This window comes from Triticum urartu, chromosome 7A, assembly GCF_056163025.1.
Source record: "Triticum urartu cultivar PI428250 chromosome 7A, HENAU_Tu73, whole genome shotgun sequence".
Taxonomy (NCBI): Eukaryota; Viridiplantae; Streptophyta; class Magnoliopsida; order Poales; family Poaceae; genus Triticum; species Triticum urartu.
This window is the reverse complement of record NC_141879.1, coordinates 32,229,898-32,255,432: the sequence shown is the minus strand read 5'-3', so window position 1 is coordinate 32,255,432 and position 25,535 is coordinate 32,229,898. Positions and strand designations below refer to the sequence as shown.

Here is a 25,535-nt window from a genome sequence, read left to right as displayed (position 1 = left end):
TCCATCCACCTGGCAAAAGAAAATAAAACCAAACAATCAAAACAACAAGTGGATGTCCTCGAATGAGTAAAATAAGCAACCAACATGCTCACACAATAAGATGACAAATGAAATATGTGGCAAAGCATGCACAACCAATTCTAGCATCTATCAAGCAATTTGCGATGACTAGGTCATCTATATATGAGTATATTGACTTAGGAGTCAAGTGAGAACACTTGATCGTAGGTCATACTCATCGTTTAAGCTCAAGTGGGGTTACCACTTTTACATAAAGCATTGTTGCGTTCACACCTTTTGAGTTGCTTTAGATCAAGTCTTAGAGCAAAGCTCCCCCTAGATGTGATATCCCCCCTAAGAGGGATGAACTAACCTTGGGTTTTGTCGATGATGACTTCATGTAGATGTTGAAGATGTGGATGCTCAATGTTGATGTAGATCACTTGGAGCTATCCATTTGAGTGAATTGCACTTTCAATACCTACGTGGGTTAGTCCCACAAGGAACAAACAAGGATATCCATAGACATAGAGTGATGCACACACGAGATGATGTCCATGAAAACTTTAGGTTACCTTGTCCCTTGTCTTACCAACAAGAGGGTTTGTGACTCCTTGAACTAGTGCAAGATGTGGAAGTTGATTGCACTTGTCCTTGCCAAAGTGATAAGAGTGAGGTATGTTGGCGGAGTCACCCTCGAGAACTCTCTAGTTCTTCTTCTTTTGGATCCACACCATCTTGATGGGAATCCTTGGAGTTGTAGTCGTACTTGATTAAGTGGAACTTGAAATAGTCTTGGGAATCCACTTGACTAAGGTCTTAGGAGCTTCTTCAAATGCATCAATTTCCTCTTGAAGCTTGTCCTTGCCTTTTTGCTTGTAGTCTTGTGGTGGAAGATCATCTTGAGCTTGTGTCCCCTTGAAGGACGTATCATACTTCTCTTGTTGAGGAACAAACTTTGTCTTGGGGTATTGATCTTCTTCCCACTCAACTCCATTGGCATTGAACTTTCGTTCAAAACCAACACCTTGATTCTTCCGGTGCATTCCTTGCTTGCGCACAATTTCCTCGAATTGCTTACTCCCGGCAAGGCTTTTGTACACTCCTTTCTCTATAATTCCCTTCAATAAGCTATTTTCTTGCTCAAGTGTAACTTGGCTAAGAGAATCATTAGTGGAATCAAGAGAACTACTAGAAGCAACAATATTGGATTTAGCATGATCATTGTTACTACTAGAGGAAGAATCTTTCTTGTTCTTGTTACTAGTCTTGACTTGAGGCATGTAAGTGGATAAAAGTAAACGCTGGGCAATGTGAGAAGAACTTTTCTTGCGGAGATCATTATTGATTGCTTTTAAGAACTCATGCTCTTGCTCAAGATTAAGCTTTTCAAAGCGTAATTTCTCATGAGCTCTTAAAAGTTCTCGATGATCTTCGAAGATGGTTTCATGAGCTAACTTAAGAGTGTTTAGTTCTTTAGTTAGAGCCTCAATCTTCTCCTTATCATTGTCATTCGTTTTAGCATGATTTATTGATATTTCACCATAATACTCATCACTAGAGTTGTCAACAAGCAAATCATCATCACCTAACAAGTCATCTTCATCACTATTAAAATCAACATACTCGGGGTGTGTTACCTTAGGATCTTTGGCCATGAAGCATCTTCCAATTCCTTCATTTGGTGAGTCAAATATGTCGTAGGAGTTGGTTGACACAAGTGCTAGACCAGCAACACCTTCATCTTGAGTATCTTCGGAGTCGGAGTGATAACTTCTCTCGGAGTGGCTGTCGGAGTCGGAGCCGGATACCCATTCACCAACATGAGCTTGATGTCTTCGTTTTGTGTAGCTCCTTGATGATTTTTCCTTCCTTTCCGAATCCTTGCTTCTCCGTGAGTATCTCCGTTCATAATGATCATCCCTACTCCTTCTCTCTCTTGGTGGTGATTCTTTGCTTCTTCTTTTTGGAGAATCTTCTCTTCTCTTGTAGGGAGCCGTACACTCATTGGAATAGTGTCCGGGTCTTCCACAATTGTAGCAGTTTCGCTCTCGACTAGAAGATCTTTTGTCATTGTAGGACCTTGACTTGAAGCTTCTATCTTTGCTTCTTTTCTTGTAGAACTTGTTGAAGTTTTTCACCATTAAGCTCAATTCTTCATTGAAATTTTGTTTCTCACTTGATGATGTGGGGACTTCACATGACGCTTTGTAGGCACCACTTGATTTGTTGTGAAGTTCCTCTTTATCCTTGAGTGACATCTCATGAGCAACAATCCTTCCAATCACTTCCGTTGGTTTGAGATCTTTGTAATTGGGCATCATTTGGATCAATGTGCACACGGTATCATATTTCCCATCCAAGGCTCTTAGGATCTTCTTGATGATGAATCTATCGGTCATCTCTTCACTTCCTAAGCCGACAATCTCATTTGTGATGAGAGCAAGCCTAGAGTACATTTCAGCGACACCTTCACCATCCTTCATTTGAACTTGTCAAGTTGACTTTGGAGCACATCCAACTTGGATTCCTTGACGGAGTCGGTACCTTCGTGCATATCAATCAAAGTGTCCCAAATTTCCTTTGCATTCTCAAGACGGCTGATTTTGTTGAATTCTTCGGGGCACAATCCATTGAAGAGAATATCACAAGCTTGAGCATTGTATTGTAACATCTTCAACTCATCCGCGGTAGCTTCACGGTTTGGTTCTCTCCCATCAAAGAAGTCACCTTGCAAACCAACACACACAATAGCCCAAACGGCGGGGTTATGTCTAAGAATATGCATTTTCATTTTATGCTTCCAACTAGCAAAATTAGTGCCATCAAAGTAAGGACCTCTACGGTGATAATTTCCCTCGCTAGACGCCATACTCTCCTAGGTTGTGAAACCAAGGATATGATCACCAAAAGCTATGGAGATCAAGGCAAATGGAGACCAAAGCTTTGATACCACTTGTAGGATCGAAAGTATGTCTAGAGGGGGGTGATTAGACTACTTGACCAAATAAAAACTTAACCTTTTCCCAATTTTAGTTCTTGGCAGATTTTAGCTATCTTAGGACAAGTCAAGCAATCATCACACAATTCAAGCAAGCATGCAAAGAGTATATTAGCAGCGGAAAGTAAAGCATGCGACTTGCAAGAATGTAAAGGGAAGGGTTTGGAGAATTCAAACGCTATTGGAGACACGGATGTTTTTCCCGTGGTTCGGATAGGTGGTGCTATCCTACATCCACGTTGATGGAGACTTCAACCCACGAAGGGTAACGGTTGCGCGAGTCCACGGAGGGCTCCACCCACGAAGGGTCCACGAAGAAGCAACCTTGTCTATCCCACCATGGCCATCTCCCACAAAGGACTTGCCTCACTAGCGGTAGATCTTCACGAAGTAGGCGATCTCCTTGCCCTTACAAACTCCTTGGTTCAACTCCACAATCTTGTCGGAGGCTCCCAAGTGACACCTAGCCAATCTAGGAGACACCACTCTCCAAGAAGTAACAAATGGTGTGTTGATGATGAACTCCTTGCTCTTGTGCTTCAAATGATAGTCTCCCCAACACTCAACTCTCTCTCATAGGATTTGGATCTGGTAGAAAGAAGATTTGAGTGGAAAGCAACTTGGAGAAGGCTAGAGATCAAGATTCATATGGTAGGAATGGAATATCTTGGTCTCAACACATGAGTAGGTGGTTCTCTCTCAGAACATATGAGTTGGAATGATGTGTGTGTTCTGATGGCTCTCTCCACGAATGAAGAGGAGGTGGAGGGGTATATATAGCCTCCACACAAAATCCAACCGTTACACACAGTTTTCCAATCTCGGTGGGACCGAATCAACAAACTCGGTCGGACCGAAAAAGTAAACCTAGTGACCGTTAGAGATTTCGGTGGGACTGACATGCAACTCGGTAGGACCGATTCGGTTAGGGTTTAGGCATAACGTAATCTCGGTGAGACCAATTGCACAAATTCGGTGAGACCGAGTTTGGCAATAAGCTAACCAGAGAGTTGGTCAGGTAAACTCGTTGGGACTGATTTGCTCTTTCGGTGAGACCAAAATGTTACAAAAAGGAAACAGAGAGTTTACATTGCAATCTCGGTGGGACCGATTCGCTCTTTCGGTGAGACCGAAAAGTTATGAAAGGGAAACAGAGAGTTTGCAATCCCATCTTGGTGAGACCGAGATCCTTATCGGTAGGACCGAATTGCTAGGGTTTGGCAGTGGGAAATGACAAGAGAAACTTGATGGCGCCGGATTGACAGAATCGGTATGACCGAGTTTGGCTTAGAGTTTAGGTTATTTGTGGCTATGGAAAAGTGGTTGAGGATTTTGGAGCATATCACCAAGCACATAAATCAAGAGGCTCATTAAGCAACACCTCATCCCTCCTTGATAGTATTGGCTTTTCCTAAAGACTCAATGTGATCTTGGATCACTAAAATATAAAATGAAGAGTCTTGAACTTTTGAGCTTGAGCCAATTCTTTGTCCTTAGCATTTTGAGGGTTCCACTTTCACATCCATGCCATGCCAATCATTGAGCTTTCCTGAAATGATCATCTTGGAATAGCATTAGCTCAATGAGCTATATGTTGTTATGAATTACCAAAACCACCTAGGGATAGTTGCACTTTCAATCTCCCCCTTTTTGGTAATTGATGACAACATATAGATCAAAGCTTCGACAAATTATAATAATCATGAAATACATCGTCTCTTTCAGAAGTATGTGACAAGTAAGAGCTCCCCCTAAATTTGTGCATATTTAGAATTTGCTTTGGACTGCAAATGCACAAGGAATGAAAGTCATGGGTTACTCTTCCATGTCACATACATCTTGGTTGAGCGCCCAAAAATGATAAGAATGAAATACATGCACTCATCCCAAAGGGAGTACAAGATGGCAAAGAAGCCCGCAAAGCAAGTTGTGAGTGAAGCAAGGGGTCGGGCATATGGGGATCTCTACCAGTAGTTAGACACGAAGGAAGGCGAAAGAGACATCTATAAGATGGACAAGATTTGAGACACGAAGAAGAGGTATGTTGATCAAGTCAAATGCATCAAGGACGGAGCATACCGGCTCTTGGTGAAGGACGGGGAGATTAAGCATAGATGGCGGGAGTACTTCGACAAGTTGTTCAATGGGGAGAATGAGAGCTCTACCATTAAACTGGACGACTCTTTTGATGACACCCACATGCGTTCTGTGCGGTGAATCCAGAAATCGGAGGTCAAGGACGCTTTAAAAAGGATGAAAGAAGGCAAGGCGATGGGCCCTGATTGTATCCCATACATAGCTATAGTGTGGCTAACTAAACTTTTCAATCTCTTTTTTCTGGCAAGCAAGATGCTGGAAGAATGGAGACGGAGTATATTAGTAGCAATTGTTGGGGAACGTAGTAATTTCAAAATTTTCCTACGCACACGCAGGATCATGGTGATGCATAGCAACGAGAGGGGAGAGTATGATCTACGTACCCTTGTAGATCGATAGCGGAAGCGTTATGACAACGCGGTTGATGTAGTCGTACGTCTTCACGGCCCGACCAATCAAGCACCGAAACTATGACACCTCCGAGTTTTAGCACACGTTCAACTCGATGACGATCCCCGGACTCCGATCCAGCAAAGTGTCGGGGAAGAGTTCCGTCAGCACGACGGCGTGGTGACGATCTTGATGTACTACTGTCGCAGGGCTTCGCCTAAGCACCGCTACAATATTATCGAGGACTATGGTGGCAGGGGGCGCCGCACACGGCTAAGAATATGATCACGTGGATCAACTTGTGTGTCTCTAGGGTGCCCCTGCCTCCGTATATAAAGGTTCAAGAGAGGAGGAGGCCGGCCGGCCCCTATGGCGCGCCAAGGAGGAGTCCTCCTCCTAGTAGGAGTAGGACTCCTACTAGGAGGGGGAAAGAAGTGGGGAGGGAGAGGGAAAGGGGGGCGCCGCCCCCCCTCTCCTAGTCCAATTCGGACCAGGGGGGAGGAGGCGCGCGGCCCACCTTTGGCTGCCCCTCTCTCTCTCCACTAAGGCCCTTATGGCCCATTACTTCTCCCAGGGGGGGGGGGGGTCCGGTAACCCTTCGGCTTTCCGGTTTTCTCCGAAATCACCCGGAACACTTCCGGTGTCCGAATATAGCCGTCCAATATATCAATCTTTATGTCTCGACCATTTCGAGACTCCTCGTCATGTCCGTGATGATATCCGGGACTCCAAACAACCTTCGGTACATCAAAACGTGTAAACTCATAATATAACTGTCATCGAAACCTTAAGCGTGCGGACCCTACGGGTTCGAGAACGATGTAGACATGACCGAGACATGTCTCCGGTCAATAACCAATAGCGGGACCTGGATGCCCATATTGGCTCCTACATATTCTACGAAGATCTTTATCGGTCAGACCGCATAACAACATACGTTGTTCCCTTTGTCATCAGTATGTTACTTGCCCGAGATTCGATCGTCGGTATCCAATACCTAGTTCAATCTCGTTACCGGCAAGTCTCTTTACTCGTTCTGTAATACATCATCTCGCAACTGACTCATTAGTTGCATTGCTTGCAAGGCTTAAGTGATGTGCATTACCGAGAGGGCCCAGAGATACCTCTCCGACAATCGGAGTGACAAATCCTAATCTCGAAATACGTCAACCCAACATGTACCTTTGGAGACACCTGTAGAGCACCTTTATAATCACCCAGTTATGTTGTGACGTTTGGTAGCACACAAAGTGTTCCTCCGGCACACGGGAGTTACATAATCTCATAGTCATAGGAACATGTATAAGTCATGAAGAAAGCAATAGCAACATACTAAACGATCGGATGCTAAGCTAATGGAATGGGTCATGTCAATCAGATCATTCAACTAATGATGTGATCCCGTTAATCAAATGACAACTCTTTGTCAATGGTTAGGAAACATAACCATCTTTGATTAACGAGCTAGTCAAGTAGAGGCATACTAGTGACACTCTGTTTGTCTATGTATTCACACATGTATTATGTTTCCGGTTAATACAATTCTAGCATGAATAATAAACTTTTATCATGATATAAGGAAATAAATAATAACTTTATTATTGCCTCTAGGGCATATTTCCTTCAGTCTCCCACTTGCACTAGAGTCAATAATCTGGATTACACAGTAATGATTCTAACACCCATGGAGCTTTGGTGCTGATCATGTTTTGCTCGTGGAAGAGGCTTAGTCAACGGGTCTGCTACATTCAGCTCCGTATGTATCTTGGAAATCTCTATGTCTCCCACCTGGACTAGATCCCGGATGGAGTTGAAGCGTCTCTTGATGTGCTTGATTCTCTTGTGAAATCTGGATTCCTTTGCCAAGGCAATTGCACCAGTATTGTCACAAAAGATTTTCATTGGACCCGATGCACTAGGTATGACACCTAGATCGGATATGAACTCCTTCATCCAGACTCCTTCGTTTGCTGCTTCCGAAGCAGCTATGTACTCTGCTTCACATGTAGATCCCGCCACGACGCTTTGTTTTGAACTGCACCAACTGACAGCTCCACCATTTAATGTAAACACGTATCCGGTTTGTGATTTAGAATCGTCCGGATCAGTGTCAAAGCTTGCATCAACGTAACCGTTTACAATGAGCTCTTTGTCACCTCCATATACGAGAAACATATCCTTAGTCCTTTTCAGGTATTTCAGGATGTTCTTGACCGCTGTCCAGTGATCCACTCCTGGATTACTTTGGTACCTCCCTGCTAAACTTATAGCAAGGCACACATCAGGTCTGGTACACAGCATTGCATACATGATAGAGCCTATGGCTGAAGCATAGGGAACATCTTTCATTTTCTCTCTATCTTCTGCAGTGGTCGGGCATTGAGTCTGACTCAACTTCACACCTTGTAACACAGGCAAGAACCCTTTCTTTGCTTGATCCATTTTGAACTTCTTCAAAATCTTGTCAAGGTATGTGCTTTGTGAAAGTCCAATTAATTGTATTGATCTATCTCTATAGATCTTTATGCCAATGTAAGCAGCTTCACCGAGGTCTTTCATTGAAAAACTCTTATTCAAGTATCCCTTTATGCTATCCAGAAATTCTATATCATTTCCAATCAGTAATATGTCATCCACACATAATATCAGAAATGCTACAGAGCTCCCACTCACTTTCTTGTAAATACAGGCTTCTCCGAAAGGCTGTATAAAACCAAATGCTTTGATCACACTATCAAAGCGTTTATTCCAACTCCGAGAGGCTTGCACCAGTCCATAAATGGATCGCTGGAGCTTGCACACTTTGTTAGCTCCCTTTGGATCGACAAAACCTTCCGGTTGCATCATATACAACTCTTCTTCCAGAAATCCATTCAGGAATGCAGTTTTGACATCCATCTGCCAAATTTCATAATCATAAAATGCGGCAATTTCTAACATGATTCGGACAGACTTAAGCATCGCTACGGGTGAGAAGGTCTCATCGTAGTCAACCCCTTGAACTTGTCGAAAACCTTTTGCAACAAGTCAAGCTTTGTAGATAGTAATATTACCGTCAACGTCAGTCTTCTTCTTGAAGATCCATTTATTCTCAATTGCTTGCCGATCATCGGGCAAGTCAACCAAAGTCCATACTTTGTTCTCATATATGGATCCCATCTCAGATTTCATGGCTTCAAGCCATTTTGCGGAATCTGGGCTCACCATCGCTTCTTCATAGTTCGTAGGTTTGTCATGATCTAGCAGCATGATTTCCAGAACAGGATTACCGTACCATTCTGGCGCGGTTCTCACTCTGGTTGATCTACGAGGTTCAGTAGTATCTTGTCCTGAAGTTTCATGATCATTATCATTAGCTTCCTCACTAATTGGTGTAGATGTCACAGAAAAAGTTTTCTGTGATGTACTACTTTCCAATAAGGGAGCAGGTACAGTTACCTCATCAAGTTCTACTTTCCTCCCACTCACATCTTTCGAGAGAAACTCCTTCTCCAGAAAGTTTCCGAATTTAGCAACAAAAGTCTTGCCTTCGGATCTGTGATAGAAGATGTATCCAATAGTTTCCTTTTGATATCCTATGAAGACACATTTCTCCGATTTGGGTTCGAGCTTATCAGGTTGAAGCTTTTTCACATAAGCATCGCAGCCCCAAACTTTCAGAAACGACAACTTTGGTTTCTTGCCAAACCATAGTTCATAAGGCGTCGTCTCAACGGATTTCGATGGTGCCCTATTCAACGTGAATGCGGCCGTCTCTAAAGCATAACCCCAAAACGATAGCGGTAAATCAGTAAGAGACATCATAGATCGCACCATATCTAGTAAAGTACGATTACGACATTAGGACACCATTATGCTGTGGTGTTCCAGGTGGCGTGAGTTGCGAAACTATTCCGCATTGCTTCAAATGTACACCAAACTCGTAACTCAAATATTCTCCTGCACGATCAGATCGTAGAAACTTTATTTTCTTATTACGATGATTTTCAACTTCATTCTGAAATTCTTTGAACTTTTCAAATGTTTCAGACTTATGTTTCATTAAGTAGATATACCCATATCTGCTTAAGTCATCTATGAAGGTGAGAAAATAACGATATCCGCCACGAGCCTCAATATTCATCGGACCACATACATCTGTATGTATGATTTCCAACAAATCTGTTGCTCTCTCCATAGTACTGTAGAACGGTGTTTTAGTCATCTTGCCCATGAGGCACGGTTCGCAAGCACCAAGTGATTCATAATCAAGTGGTTCCAAAAGTCCATCAGTATGGAGTTTCTTCATGCGCTTTACACCGATATGACCTAAACGGCAGTGCCACAAATAAGTTGCACCATCATTATCAACTCTGCATCTATTGGCTTGAACATTATGAATATGTGTATCACTACTATCAAGATTCAATAAGAATAGACCACTCTTCAAGGGTGCATGACCATAAAAGATATTACTCATATAAATAGAACAACCATTATTCTTTGATTTAAATGAATAACCGTCTCGCATTAAACAAGATCCAGATATAATGTTCATGCTCAATGCTGGCACCAAATAACAATTATTTAGGTCTAATACTAATCCCGAAGGTAGATGTAGAGGTAGCGTGCCGACTGTGATCACATCGACTTTGGAACCGTTTCCCACGCGCATCGTCACCTCGTCCTTAGCCAATCTTCGCTTAATCCATAGTCCCTGTTTCGAGTTGCAAATATTAGCAACAGAACCAATATCAAATACCCAGGTGCTACTGCGAGCATTAGTAAGGTACACATCAATAACATGTATATCACATATACCTTTGTTCACCTTGCCATCCTTCTTATCCGCCAAATACTTGGGGCAGTTCCGTTTCCAGTGACCAGTCTGCTTGCAGTAGAAGCACTCAGTTTCAGGCTTAGGTCCAGACTTGGGTTTCTTCTCTTGAGCAGCAACTTGCTTGCTGTTCTTTTTGAAGTTCCCCTTCTTCTTCCCTTTGCCCTTTTTCTTGAAACTAGTGGTCTTGTTGACCATCAACACTTGATGCTCCTTTTTGATTTCTACCTCCGCAGCTTTCAGCATTGCAAAGAGCTCGGGAATAGTCTTATTCATCCCTTGCATATTATAGTTCATCACGAAGCACTTGTAGCTTGGTGGCAGTGATTGGAGAATTCTGTCAATGACGCAATCATCTGGAAGATTAACTCCCATCTGAATCAAGTGATTATTATACCCAGACATTTTGAGTATATGCTCACTGACAGAACTGTTCTCCTCCATCTTGCAGCTATAGAACTTATTGGAGACTTCATATCTCTCAATCCGGGCATTTGCTTGAAATATTAACTTCAACTCCTGGAACATCTCATATGCTCCATGACATTCAAAATGTCGTTGAAGTCCCGATTCTAAGCCGTAAAGCATGGCACACTGAACTATCGAGTAGTCATCAGCTTTGCTCTGCCAGACATTCATAACATCTTGTGTTGCTCTAGCAGCAGGCCTGGCACCCAGCGGTGCTTCCAGGACGTAATTCTTCTGTGCAGCAATGAGGATAATCCTCAAGTTATGGACCCAGTCCGTGTAATTGCTACCATCATCTTTCAACTTTGCTTTCGCAAGGAACACATTAAAATTCAATGGAACAACAGCACGGGCCATCTATCTACAATCAAACATACATAAGCAAGATACTATCAGGTACTAAGTTCATGATAAATTTAAGTTCAATTAATCAAATTACTTAAGAACTCCCACTTAGATAGACATCCCTCTAATCCTCTAAGTGATCACGTGATCCAAATCAACTAAACCATGTCCGATCATCACGTGAGATGGAGTAGTTTCATTGGTGAACATCACTATGTTGATCATATCTACTATATGATTCACGCTCGACCTTTCGGTCTCCGTGTTCCGAGGCCATATCTGTATATGCTTGGCTCGTCAAGTATAACCTGAGTATTCTGCGTGTGCAACTGTTTTGCACCCGTTGTATTTGAACGTAGAGCCTATCACACCCGATCATCACGTGGTGTCTCAGCACGAAGAACTTTCGCAACGGTGCATACTCAGGTAGAACACTTCTTGATAATTTTAGTGAGAGATCATCTTATAATGCTACCGTCAATCAAAGCAAGATAAGATGCATAAAAGATAAACATCACATGCAATCAATATAAGTGATATGATATGGCCATCATCATCTTGTGCCTGTGATCTCCATCTCCGAAGCACCGTCATGATCACCATCATCACCGGCGCGACACCTTGATCTCCATCGTAGCATCGTTGTCGTCTCGCCAAATTTATGCTTCCACGACTATCGCTACCGCTTAGTGATAAAGTAAAGCATTACAGCATGATTGCATTGCATACAATAAAGCGACAACCATATGGCTCCTGCCAGTTGCCGATAACCCGGTTACAAAACATGGTCATCTCATACAATAAAATCAGCATCATGTCTTGACCATATCACATCACAACATGCCCTGCAAAAACAAGTTAGACGTCCTCTACTTTGTTTGTTGCAAGTTTTACGTGGCTGCTACGGGCTTAAGCAAGAACCAATCTTACCTACGCATCAAAACCACAACGATAGTTTGTCAAGTTGATGCCGTTTTAACCTTCGCAAGGACCGGGCGTAGCCACACTCGGTTCAACTAAAGTTGGAGAAGCAGTCACCCGCAAGCCACCTATGTGCAAAGCACGTCGGGAGAACCGGTCTCGCGTAAGCGTACGCGTAATGTCGGTCCGGGCCGCTTCATCCAACAATACCGCCGAACCAAAGTATGACATGCTGGTAGGCAGTATGACTTATATCGCCCACAACTCACTTGTGTTCTACTCGTGCATATAACATCAAACCATAAAACCTAGGCTCGGATGCCACTATTGGGGAACGTAGTAATTTCAAAATTTTCCTATGCACACGCAGGATCATGGTGATGCATAGCAACGAGAGGGGAGAGTATGATCTACGTACCCTTGTAGATCGATAGCGGAAGCGTTATGACAACGCGGTTGATGTAGTCGTACGTCTTCACGGCCCGACCGATCAAGCACCGAAACTACGGCACCTCCGAGTTTTAGCACATGTTCAGCTCGATGACGATCCGCGTACTCCGATCCAGCAAAGTGTCGGGGAAGAGTTCCATCAGCACGACGGCGTGGTGACGATCTTGATGTACTACTGTCGCAGGGCTTCGCCTAAGCACCGCTACAATATTATCGAGGACTATGGTGGCAGGGGGCGCCGCACACGGCTAAGAATATGATCACGTGGATCAACTTGTGTGTCTCTGGGGTGCCCCTGCCTCCGTATATAAAGGTTCAAGAGAGGAGGAGGCCGGCCGGCCCCTATGGCGCGCCAAGGAGGAGTCCTCCTCCTAGTAGGAGTAGGACTCCTACTAGGAGGGGGAAAGAAGTGGGGAGGGAGAGGGAAAGGGGGGCACCCCCCCCTCTCCTAGTCCAATTCGGACCAGGGGGGAGGAGGCGCGCGACCCACCTTTGGCTGCCCCTCTCTCTCTCCACTAAGGCCCTTATGGCCCATTACTTCTCCCAGGGTGGGGGGTCCGGTAACCCTCCAGCTTTCCGGTTTTCTCCGAAATCACCCGGAACACTTCCGGTGTCCGAATATAGCTGTCCAATATATCAATCTCTATGTATCGACCATTTCGAGACTCCTCGTCATGTCCGTGATCATATCCGGGACTCCGAACAACCTTCGGTACATCAAAACGTATAAACTCATAATATAACTGTCATCGAAACCTTAAGCGTGCGGACCCTACGGGTTCGAGAACGATGTAGACATGACCGAGACATGTCTCTGGTCAATAACCAATAGCGGGACTTGGATGCCCATATTGGCTCCTACATATTCTACGAAGATCTTTATCGGTCAGACCGCATAACAACATACGTTGTTCCCTTTGTCATCGGTATGTTACTTGCCCGAGATTCGATCGTCGGTATCCAATACCTAGTTCAATCTCGTTACCGGCAAGTCTCTTTACTCGTTCTGTAATACATCATCTCGCAACTGACTCATTAGTTGCATTTCTTGCAAGGCTTAAGTGATGTGCATTACCGAGAGGGCCCAGAGATACCTCTCCGACAATCGGAGTGACAAATCCTAATCTCGAAATACGTCAACCCAACATGTACCTTTGGAGACACCTGTAGAGCACCTTTATAATCACCCAGTTACGTTGTGATGTTTGGTAGCACACAAAGTGTTCCTCCGGCACACGGGAGTTACATAATCTCATAGTCATAGGAACATGTATAAGTCATGAAGAAAGCAATAGCAACATACTAAACGATCGGATGCTAAGCTAATGGAATGGGTCATGTCAATCAGATCATTCAACTAATGATGTGATCCCGTTAATCAAATGACAACTCTTTGTCAATGGTTCGGAAACATAACCATCTTTGATTAACGAGCTAGTCAAGTAGAGGCATACTAGTGACACTCTGTTTGTCTATGTATTCACACATGTATTATGTTTCCGGTTAATACAATTCTAGCATGAATAATAAACTTTTATCATGATATAAGGAAATAAATAATAACTTTATTATTGCCTCTAGGGCATATTTCCTTCAGCAATCTTGAAGAACAAGAAGGATGTTCAGAGTTGAACTACCTACCATGGAATTAAACTGATGAGTCATACAATGAAGCTATGGCAGAGAGTCATTGAGCACCGCTTAAGAAGTATGACACGGGTGACCAAAAATCAGTTTGCTTTCATGTCTGGGAGGTCGACCATAGAAGCCATTTTCTTATACAATAACTCATGAAGAGATACATGGAGCAAAAGAAGGGCCTGCATATGGTGTTCATTGACATGAAGAAGGCCTATGATAAGATACTGCGGAATGTCATGTGGTGGGTCTTGGGGAAACACAAAGTCCCTGCAAAATACATTACCCTCATCAAGGACATGTACGATAATGTTTTGACAGGTGTTTGAACAAGTGATGATGGTGCTGATGACTTCCCGATTAAAATAGGACTGCACCAGGGGTTAGCTTTGAGCCCTTATCTTTTCGCTTTGGTGATGAATGAGGCCATAAGGGATATACAAGGAGATATACCATGGTGTATGCTCTTTGCGGATGATGTGGTGCTAGTCGATGATAGTCGGATGGGGGCCAATAGGAAGTTATAGCTATGAAGACAAACCTTGGAATCCAAAGGTTTTAGACTTAGTAGAACTAAAACCGAGTACATGAGGTGCACTTTTCAGTACTACTAGGCATGAGGAGGTGGAGGAGGTTAGTCTTGATGGGCAGGTGCTTCCTCAAAAGGACACCTTTTGATATTAGGGGTCTATGGTGCAGAAGGATGGGGGTATAGATAAAGATGTGAATCATCGAATCAAAGCCGGATGGAAGAATGGGCGCCAAGCTTCTGGCATTCTCTATGACAAGAGAGTGCCATAAAATCTAAAAGGAAAGTTCTATAGGACGACAGTTCGACCCATAATGTTATATGGCGCTGAGTGTTGGCCGACTAAAAGGCGACATGTTGAACATTTAGGTATGGTGGAGATGCGCATGGTGAGATGGATGTGTGGCCACACAAGGAAGGACAAAGTGCGGAATGATGACATACGAGATAGAGTTGGGGTAGCGCCGATTGAAGAGAAGCTTGTCTAGCATCATCTGAGATGGTTTGGGCTTATTCAGTGTAGGCGCCCAGAAGCTCCAGTGCATAGCAGACGGCTAAAGCGTGCATATAATGTCAAGACAGGTCTGGGTAGACGGAAGTTGGCATGTACATAGGTGTGTGGAATATTGCTATTTGGGAGTAAAGACTTTATTGTTGTTGTTGTTGTTGTTGTTGTTGTTGTTGTTGTTGTTGTTGCTGCTGCTGTTGTTGCTGCTTGTTGCTGTTGTTGTTGTTGCTGCTGTTGCTGTTGCTATTGTTGTTGTTGTTGCTACTGTTGCTGTTGTTGTTGCTGTTGCTGTTGCTGCTGTTGTTGCTGTTGCTGCTGTTGCTGCTGTTGCTGTTGTTGCTGTTGCTGTTGTTGCTGTTGTTGTTGTTGTTGTTGTTGTTGTTGTTGTTGTTGCTGTTGTTGTTGCTGTTGTTGTTGTTGTTGTTGTTGTTGTTGTTGTTGTTGTTGTTGCTGTTGTTGCTGTTGTTGCTGCTGTTGTTACTGCTGTTGTTGTTGCTGCTGTTGCTGTTGCTATTGTTGTTGTTGCTGTTGTTGTTGCTGTTGTTGTTGTTGTTGTTGTTGTTGCAGTAGGTGCTGCTACTGTTGGTGCTCCTGCTGTTGCTGCTGTTGCTGCTGTTGCTGTTGCTGCTGCTGTTGGTGTTGTTCTTGCTGTTGTTGTTGTTGTATGTATGTATGTATGTATTTAAAAATATTATAAATGTTTGAAAGAAAATGTCCCTTATGTATACGAGAAAATGAACATTTTGTGTAATATTTATAAAAAATATTTAAAAAGAAAACAAATCTAAAAGACCCCAATGGAAACCTAAAAAAGCGTAGGAACAATAAAAGAACAAAGAAAACAAAAAAACCAAAGAAAAGGTAAGAAAGGAATAGGAAAAAGAAAAATAAAAAAACTGATGAAAAACTAGACCGCAAGCAATGGGAAAACCAAGAAGAAAAGACAATTCTTTTTAAATACAGCATTGGGCTGGCCTTCTATTTCCCTTATGTTGGCGATGCATAACAGAACTAGCTCTCATGAAAAACGATGTGAAGCATCTATAGCAGATCGGCCAAAACTATAAGATAGCCGTTGTTTTACGGTTTTGAACAGAAAACTGACCCAACCACATCACTTAAAATCGGCTGATCCATATATTGTTTTGAGGAAACCTTAAGACGAGCTTTAAATATCTCAAACGTTCAGGATTCAGGGTGAATTTTTTAGTTCTCCTTAAACAAAAAAGGTGGTTTGTGGGAGGAAAGTTTCAGGAACAACCTACGCCGGCCTACGCAGCCTCCGGCCAAATTTTTGGTAGATAGGCCCGATTCAGACGGGAGCGCCTGCTTGGATTTCGCATCCTGGACATGCTCGGACGGTTTCACAATGCAGGTTTAAGTTTTCTTTATAATGCTTTTACGGTACCATGGTATAAGGAATAACTTTAAGCTCCCATGCATAGTGGATCAAGTTGAGTCTGGGCTGGGCTTATGGAGGACGGGAAAATCGAGTATGGCCCTGAAATAAGAATCGAGTCCAAACCGCCGGAGGGGGGCAGAGAGAGAGAGAGAGAGGGAGAGAGAGAGAGGGAAAGGGGGAAAGAACCCCCTCCCCGCCGTCTCCTCCCTTCCCCTCTTCTCTTCCGCGATGGCTTCGGACAGACAGAGTCGAGAAAGAGCTCGGGAAAGGAAGGAATAAAGACGAGCCGCAGCCCAGGGATCCCGGTGAAGCTGCTGCACGAGGCGGCGGGGCACGTGGTGACGGTGGAGCTCAAGACCGGCGAGGTCTACCGGGGCTCCATGATCGAGTGTGAGTACAATTGGAACTGCCAGATCGAGAACATCACCTTCACAGCAGAGGTACTACCCCCTGCTAATTCACCGATCGCCTTGCTTGCTTTCTCTCTTCCCCTTCCTCTGATCTCGTTTGGTGATTGGTTGATTGCAAATTGGACGGCAAGGTGTCGCAGCTGGAGCACGTGTTCATCAGGGGCAGCAAGGTCAGGTTCATGATCATCCCCGACATGCTCAAGAACGCATCGATGTTCAAGAGTCTCGAGGCTAGGATAAGGGTACGATCCTTCCTCCATCCATCCTCTTCCTTTCAGTTTGTTTTTACGATTAATTAATACAGTATATTGATGCTTACTGTTTTTTTTTCGCTGGTGCGTCTAGGGCAAGGGGTCGGCCATCGCCGCGGCCGTGCCGTCGCGATGCGTGCCCGGGTAAGTAGCTTCCTCAGTAACCTACATTTTATAGTTGACCCTATACAACATTCGAACATTGAGTTGGAACAGGTTTGATTTAGGAGAGATTGATACCTGCAACTATAATATTCTTGGGCTTCTTATGATGCACACTATGTTTGCGGACGAGTACGAGACCTGATACATGGGTTTAGTGTTCTTAGTTTTCTATATACTGTTATTAGCCCTCATTCAGCATACCAGGAAAATTGAGAGTTGCGTATCACTGGTAGAAAAAGGGCCTGTTGTCCCGGTTCGTAAGGGCCTTTTGTCCCGGTTCCTGAACGGGGACTAAAGGGTCGGTACTAATGCCCTTTCCCTTTAGTCCCGGTTCAATCCAGAACCGGGACAGATGGGCCTCCACGTGGCCTGTGCGCGGAGCCCAGGCAGGAGACCCTTTGGTCCCGGTTGGGGGCACCAACCGGGACCAATAGGCATCCATGCGTCAGCATTTCTATGGCTGGGGTTTTTGTTTTTTTTTGAAAGGGGGAGGGGGTTTGGGGGTTTTGGGGGGTTAATTTAGGTGTTTCATATATTGTGTTAGCTAGCTATAATTAATAGAGAGAAGTGTCCTCTCTTATGTCCGTGCTTGGTCGACGCTACGTACTATACATATGTATAGAGAGGACTAGACACGCTAGCTAGCTAGTAAGCAAACGAAGGAAACAGAAGATCGTCATGAACATATATGCATACAGAGAGAAGTGATATAGACCACCTCTCCTTCTCCAAGATATTGGTCGAACAACAAGTTCTCGTATATCTATCCGACACTACCGGCCACATATATACGATAATTATCTCTTACAAATATAATCATACAGACTCATGGTCCACATAGTATTCTACGTCTTCAGCGATCACGTGGTCAAGAAAGAATGCCGCCAATTCCTCTTGAATTGCTCGCATGCGAGCTGGTGCTCGGAGTTCATCCCGCTTCCGAAACATCTAATTTGAGGAAGGGGGTCAATACATATATATATGAATGAATGAAACTCAACACAAATGATGGTAATAAAATAAAATTGTGAATGTTGTTATTTACGTACTTCATATTGTTCGTCAGTGTAGCCCCGCTCACAGGTCATGTGGCGGATGGACTCGCAAACATAGTATCCACAGAAATCATTCCCTTGTTCCTGCCACAACCACTTTTCAAGAAATAGAGGTCAATCAAACTGATAAGCAAGAATGCCAAATGGTATTGATGAAACTAGCGCTTGAATCAATAGGAGATGCGCGGAACATGCTACTATAGTACTTACTTTCAGGTGTCTAAATTGCAGCTTCTTCGGGAGTCCTGGAGCTTTTTGGAGAATTTTTTCCAAACCCTGCCAGACAAAGAAAACAATTACTTGATATATCAGGAAATGAACAAAGTTGCTGATATGGTGGATAATGATCGATTTAACTTACTTCTCGAGCATTTGAGCCATGTCCGCATAGTCCTGGGGGTCTTTTCGTTTTGAGTCTAAGACGGTTACTAGTCCCTGCTCAAGCTTAATCTCTAGGAGAATATAGTGGTAACTGCACACGCATGCATAAATCATCAATTACATTACTATAACCTTGACTAATATATAAGGGAAACCGAATATGCACAAGACAGTAACACTCACTTGAAGTTGTAAGGAAAGAGTATTATATCTTTGTTTTCATTTATTACCAACGATCATAGCAAGTTGGCCTCGGTATCTGCAGCATGAAATTTAACCTGAGTTGCATCTATGAGATATGTGTTAATGAACCCAATATCACCGACTTGTCTTTTCTTCAATTCGGCGATCTTCAATTTGCATAATATAGTGAGGATGATTATAAATACATGCAATGAAAGAGCTGAGCTATATAGAGAGACTTAATGATAGAACTAGTACTACTTACAGACAGTAGCAGGTGACCGTTGTTTTATCGAGGGCCAATTGATTGAAAAACTGAAAGAACTCCTCAAATGGAACAGGCAACAGTCCAATTCCAACGAGGTCATGCTCCTTTTTAACTTTCACATACAAAGTACTCCCCCCAGAGTCTCTGCAGATTTTCAAGTACCAATCATGCAATCTTCGCATAATCGTTGATAGAGATCTTTCATCTTTGACGAGAAGCTTCCCGTACTCATATCTTTGTATCTGCACCTCCATGAAATCATAATGTACATCGTCGAGCAGGTAATCGCCAAGATTGCTATAACCGGGCACCATCCTCGGATCATTAGCGACGTTGTCGCTAGGCACCTTGAGCGGGCACTAGTAGAAAACAGGGCTATGGTCCAGGCCGGCTCAGCCCATTAGTCCCGGTTCAGTGTAGAACCGGGACTAATGTGGGCATTAGTCCCAGTTCGAGAGCCCAGGGGGCCGGCCGGGCCACGTGGGCCATTGGTCCCGGTTCGTCTGGACCTTTTGGTCCCGGTTGGTGGGACGAACCGGGACCAATGGGCCTAGCTCCTGGCTCACCACCATTGGTTCCGGTTCGTGCCTCAAACCGGGACCAAAGGCTCCCCTTTAGTCCCGGTTCTTGCCACAAACCGGGACCAATGAGGTGCCTATATATACCCTCGCCCGCGAGCAGAGCACTCCAGTGCTCTGTTTTTCTCTGGCCGGCGAGGGGAGGGGTTTGTGGTGCTCTAGCTCACCTCCTATGCACATGAGGTGTTCGATGGAATTCCCGAGCCACACTACTTAAACTTTCTCCTCTCGAAGCTCGACCTCCAAGCTCCATTTTCCTCGAGATTTGTCTAGATTTAGCGGTCCGTCACGCCCCGTCCCCGTCTTCACCGCCGTCGATTACGCGCGCTGATCTCATCACCGACACCACCATGGTGAGCCTCTTGTTCTTATCTTCTTTATGAAAGGAAAAATATTCTTACTTGTCTGTTTAGATAGATACTTGTATCATTTTCTTACATTTATTATTGCATCTTATATAGTGCGATGGTTTTGGTATCCGCCCCCGTCGGCCCTCGTCCTGTCTATGATTCGGATTTGGTATGTATATTATCTTCATAACTATTGGTTCATTTATTGTTTATGAAAATTATGCCGACCAACGTGACATAGATTTTATTTATCTAGGATGTATGTGAATCGGAAATGCCAACCGACCCTATTGTCGAGAGGTTAAATTTAGTTGAAGAAGAAAACAATTTGTTGAAGGAAAAAATAAAAAAAATTGAGGAGGAGAAGATGATATTGGAGTTGCATGTTGCGGATGTCGTCGATGATCACAAGATCAAGATGGATGCAATGCGCTTGAAGATTAGAAAGATTAGAAAATATGCCATTCATACCGAGGCTTGGTATCATTATGCCGTTGGATCAATTGTTACCTTGGTTGCGATTATGATCGCATTTGTTTTCGCATTGAAATGTTTTACATAGTTTCAATGTATGGTTTAATTAATTAGATGCTCTGGAGAGCTATATGTTGTTAGATGAGAACTATGTATGCACTTTGGTTTTAATGTGATGATGAACTTCTATTAATTTGGACACTTAATTACATATAATGCACGCAAATGAACCGGCAATGGATGTACGGTGACAGACACACCCGCGAGTACATTAAGGGCGTGCATGAGTTTCTCGATGCGGCTGAGGCAAACAAGCAGAATGGTTTTATGTGTTGTCCATGCACTGAATGTGGGAATACGAGGTCTTACTCTAACCGGAAAATCCTTCACTCCCACCTGCTTTACAAGGGTTTCATGCCACACTATAATGTTTGGACGAGGCATGGAGAAGTAGGGGTTATGATGGAAGACGGCGAAGAAGAAGAGTACGATGACAACTATGTGCCCCCTAAATACGGTGATGCTGCAACGGGGGGAGCTGGTGAAGATCAAGAGGAACCAGACGATGTGCCCAATGATGCTGCCACGGGTGAAGCTGCTGAAGATCAAGAGGAACCAGATGATGTGCCCGATGATGATGATCTCCGCCGGGTCATTGTCGATGCAAGGACGCAATGCATTAGTCAAAAGGAGAAGCTGAAGTTCGATCGCATGTTAGAGGATCACAAAAAAGGGTTATACCCCAATTGCGAAGATGGCAACACAAAGCTCGGTACCGTACTGGAATTGCTGCAGTGGAAGGCAGAGAATGCTGTGGCTGACAAAGGATTTGAGAAGCTACTGAAAATATTGAAGAAGAAGCTTCCAAACGATAACGAATTGCCCGACAGTACATACGCAGCAAAGAAGGTCGTATGCCCTCTAGGTTTGGAGGTGGAGAAGATACATGCATGCCCTAATGACTGCATCCTCTACCGCGGTGCATACAAGGATCTGAACGCATGCCCGGTATGCGGTGCGTTGCGGTATAAGATCAGACGAGATGACCCTGGTGATGTTGACGGCGAGCCCCTCATGAAGAGGGTTCCTGCGAAGGTGATGTGGTATGCTCCTATAATACCACGGTTGAAACGTCTGTTCAGAAACGAAGAGCATGCCAAGTTGATGCGATGGCACAGTGAGAACCGAAAGAAAGATGGGAAGTTGAGAGCACCCGCTGACGGGTCGCAGTGGAGAAAAATCGAGAGAAAGTACTGGGATGAGTTTGCAAAGGACCCAAGGAATGTATGGTTTGCTTTAAGCGCGGATGGCATTAATCCTTTCGGGGAGCAGAGCAGCAATCATAGCACCTGGCCCGTGACTCTATGTATGTATAACCTTCCTCCTTGGATGTGCATGAAGCGGAAGTTCATTATGATGCCAGTTCTCATCCAAGGCCCTAAGCAACCCGGCAACGAAATTGATGTGTACCTAAGGCCATTAGTTGAAGAACTTTTACAGCTGTGGAATGGAAACGGTGTACGTACGTGGGATGAGCACAGACAGGAGGAATTTAACCTTAAGGCGTTGCTGTTCGTGACCATCAACGATTGGCCCGCTCTTAGTAACCTTTCAGGACAGACAAACAAAGGATACCACGCATGCACGCACTGTTTAGATGACACTGAAAGTATATACCTGGACAAATGCAGGAAGAATGTGTACCTGGGCCATCGTCGATTTCTTCCGACCAACCATCAATGTCGAAAGAAAGGCAAGCATTTCAAAGGCGAGGCAGATCACCGGAAGAAGCCCGCCATGCGCACCGGTGTTCACGTGCTTGCTATGGTCAATGATTTACACTACGTAATCTTTGGAAAGGGTCCCGGTAGACTAGCTGTTCCGAATGACGCTGAGGGACACGCACCCATGTGGAAGAAGAAATCTATATTTTGGGACCTACCCTACTGGAAAGACCTAGAGGTCCGCTCCTCAATCGACGTGATGCACGTGACGAAGAACCTTTGCGTGAACCTGCTAGGCTTCTTGGGCGTGTATGGGAAGACAAAAGATACACCCGAGGCACGAGAGGACCTGCAACGTTTGCACGAAAAAGACGGCATGCCTCCGAAGCAGTATAAAGGTCCTGCCAGCTACGCTCTTACGAAAGAAGAGAAAGAAATCTTCTTTGAATGCCTGCTCAGTATGAAGGTCACGACTGGCTTCTCGTCGAATATAAAGGGAATAATAAATATGCCAGAGAAAAAGTTTCAGAACCTAAAGTCTCATGACTGCCACGTGATTATGACACAACTGCTTCCGGTTGCATTGAGGGGGCTTCTACCGGAAAACGTTCGATTAGCCATTGTGAAGCTATGTGCATTCCTCAATGCAATCTCTCAGAAGGTGATCGATCCAGAAATCGTACCAAGGCTAAGGAGTGATGTGGCGCAATGTCTTGTCAGTTTCGAGCTGGTGTTCCCACCATCCTTCTTCAATATCATGACGCACGTCCTAGTTCATCTAGTCGACGAGATTGTCATCCTGGGGCCCGTATTTCTACACAATATGTTCCCTTTTGAGAGGTTCATGGGAGTCCTAAAGAAATATGTCCATAACCGCGCTAGGCCAGAAGGAAGCATCTCCATGGGCCATCAAACAGAGGATGTTATCGGGTTTTGTGTTGACTTCATTCCTGGCCTTAACAAGATAGGTCTCCCTAAATCGCGGTATGAGGGGAGACTGACTGGAAAAGGCACTCTCAAAAGGGGAGCCTTTCACTTGTGGGACGTGGATGTAGTGTCCGACACCGACGGCCACATGTATCTCACACCCATGATACTTGCTATTTAGGGTTTCCTCTACCGCTCGGCGACCCTGACCCTCGACGACCCTCGTTCCCGATAAAATAAAGAGGAAGAAGAAGAAAAAAACGAGACTCTTCTCTTTTTTTTCTTCTTCTCTTCTTATCTTTTTTTCTTCTTCTTCCTCTTTATTTTATCGGGAACGAGGGTCGTCAAGGGTCAGGGTCGCCGAACGGTAGAGGGAACCCTAAATAGCAAGTATCGTGGGTGTGAGATACATGTGGCCGTCGGTGTCGGACACTACATCCACGTCCCACAAGTGACGTGGGCGTCGAAGCCCGCGTCACTTGTGGGACGTGGATGTACTGTCCGACACCGACGGCCACATGTATCTCACACCCACGATACTTGCTATTTAGGGTTTCCTCTACCGCTCGGCGACCCTCGATGACCCTCGTTCCCGATAAAAAAAGATCTCCTCTATTCTTTCTTCTCCTCTTTTTTTTCTTCTTCCTCTTGTTTTTTTATCCTCTTCTTCCTCTCATGTTCGACGACCCTCGACCCCTCGGCGACCCTAGACCCCCTCTCGACCCCCTCATGTCGAACTTATCGGGCAGGGGGTATATCGACAACGACATACCCGATACATACATACATACATATCACATGCATCCATACATATATGAACAAAATTAATATCTACTAATTAACAACCTAAATAAAAAACTAATACATATAGGAAGAAGAAGAAAAAAGAAGAGAAGAAAGAATAGAGGAGGAGAAAGAATAGAGGAGATGACTTCCTCTCCTCTTCTTCTCCCTCTTCTTCCCCTTCTTCCCCGCCTCTCTCCTGAATGTCCGACGTCCCCCCTCCCCCCTCATCATCATCTATCATCCCCCCTCTCATGTTCGACGACCCTCGACCCCTCGGCCGCCCTCTCGACACACCCACGACCTAAAATGACCTAAAATGAAAATAACCTAAAATGCACTAAAGTTATCGACGACCCTCTCGACACACCCATGAATAAGAAAATATATCATCTTCTTTATCTTCTCTTCTTTGCATATTCACATAGCCACATACACATACATAGCCACATACATATTCATCTATGAATAAAAAAACATCGTAGGTACAATTCATATCGACATTCATACATACATGAAAAAAATTATATGAACATCGTGAACAAAAAGATCATCGAGCGAAATTATTTTCCATGAACATACATATAGCCACATTCATATAGAACTTTTGCATATATCAACATATATAGATGATTTTCTAGAAATGTAACTTTTGCATATATGAACATATATACATAGAGAAAATACATGCATATATAGCCATATCCATACGTACATACATATCGACATTCATACATACATGAAAAAAAATCTATGAACGTATAAACAGAGAGCGGCGGCGGCAATGGGTGGCGTCGTCGGCGACGGGGATGGGAAAGGGGGGAGCTCACTGGGGGCGGGCGGCGACGGGGAGAGGAGGCCAGCAACGGGAAGGAGGACGGTGGGCTCTGGGATACCGGCGACGGGGACGGCGTGCGCGGGGCGGCACGCGGTGATGGGGACGACGGGCTCGGGGTGGCACACGGCGACGGGGACGGCGGCGGGCTCGAGGCGGCACACGGCGACGGGGACGAGGAGGTGGGGCTCGGGGCAGGGCGGACGGCAGCAAGCTCGGGGCAGGGCGGCCGGCGACGGGCAGGAGGGCGCGACGACGACGACAGCGACAGGGCGCGGCGACGGCGACGGGGTAGGGCGCGGCGACGGCAAGCACGCGGGGATGGGGCAGGGCACGATGACGGCGACGAGGAGGACGAGAAGCCTGGCGGCGTCGGCGATGGGGAATGGAGCAGTTGGCGAAATTTTCGCAAGTGTGGGCTTATATAGGCGGACCTATGGTCCTGGTTCGTCGCACGAACCGGGACGAATGCACGAATGCCCCCCTTTAGTCCCGGTTGGTGCGACCAACCGGGACCAAACGCCTCTGCTTCCCGCCCTTTGGGCTGCCGAAAAGAGGCCTTTGGTCCCGGTTGGTGCTACCAACC

At 44.8% G+C, this 25,535-nt stretch overlaps 1 pseudogene; it reads left to right on the top strand.

The window, feature by feature from the left end:
• Window positions 1-16,636: 16,636 nt before the first annotated feature.
• Window positions 16,637-17,448, top strand: LOC125518187 (small nuclear ribonucleoprotein SmD3b-like; annotated as a pseudogene).
• The last annotated feature ends 8,087 nt before the right edge of the window (window positions 17,449-25,535 follow it).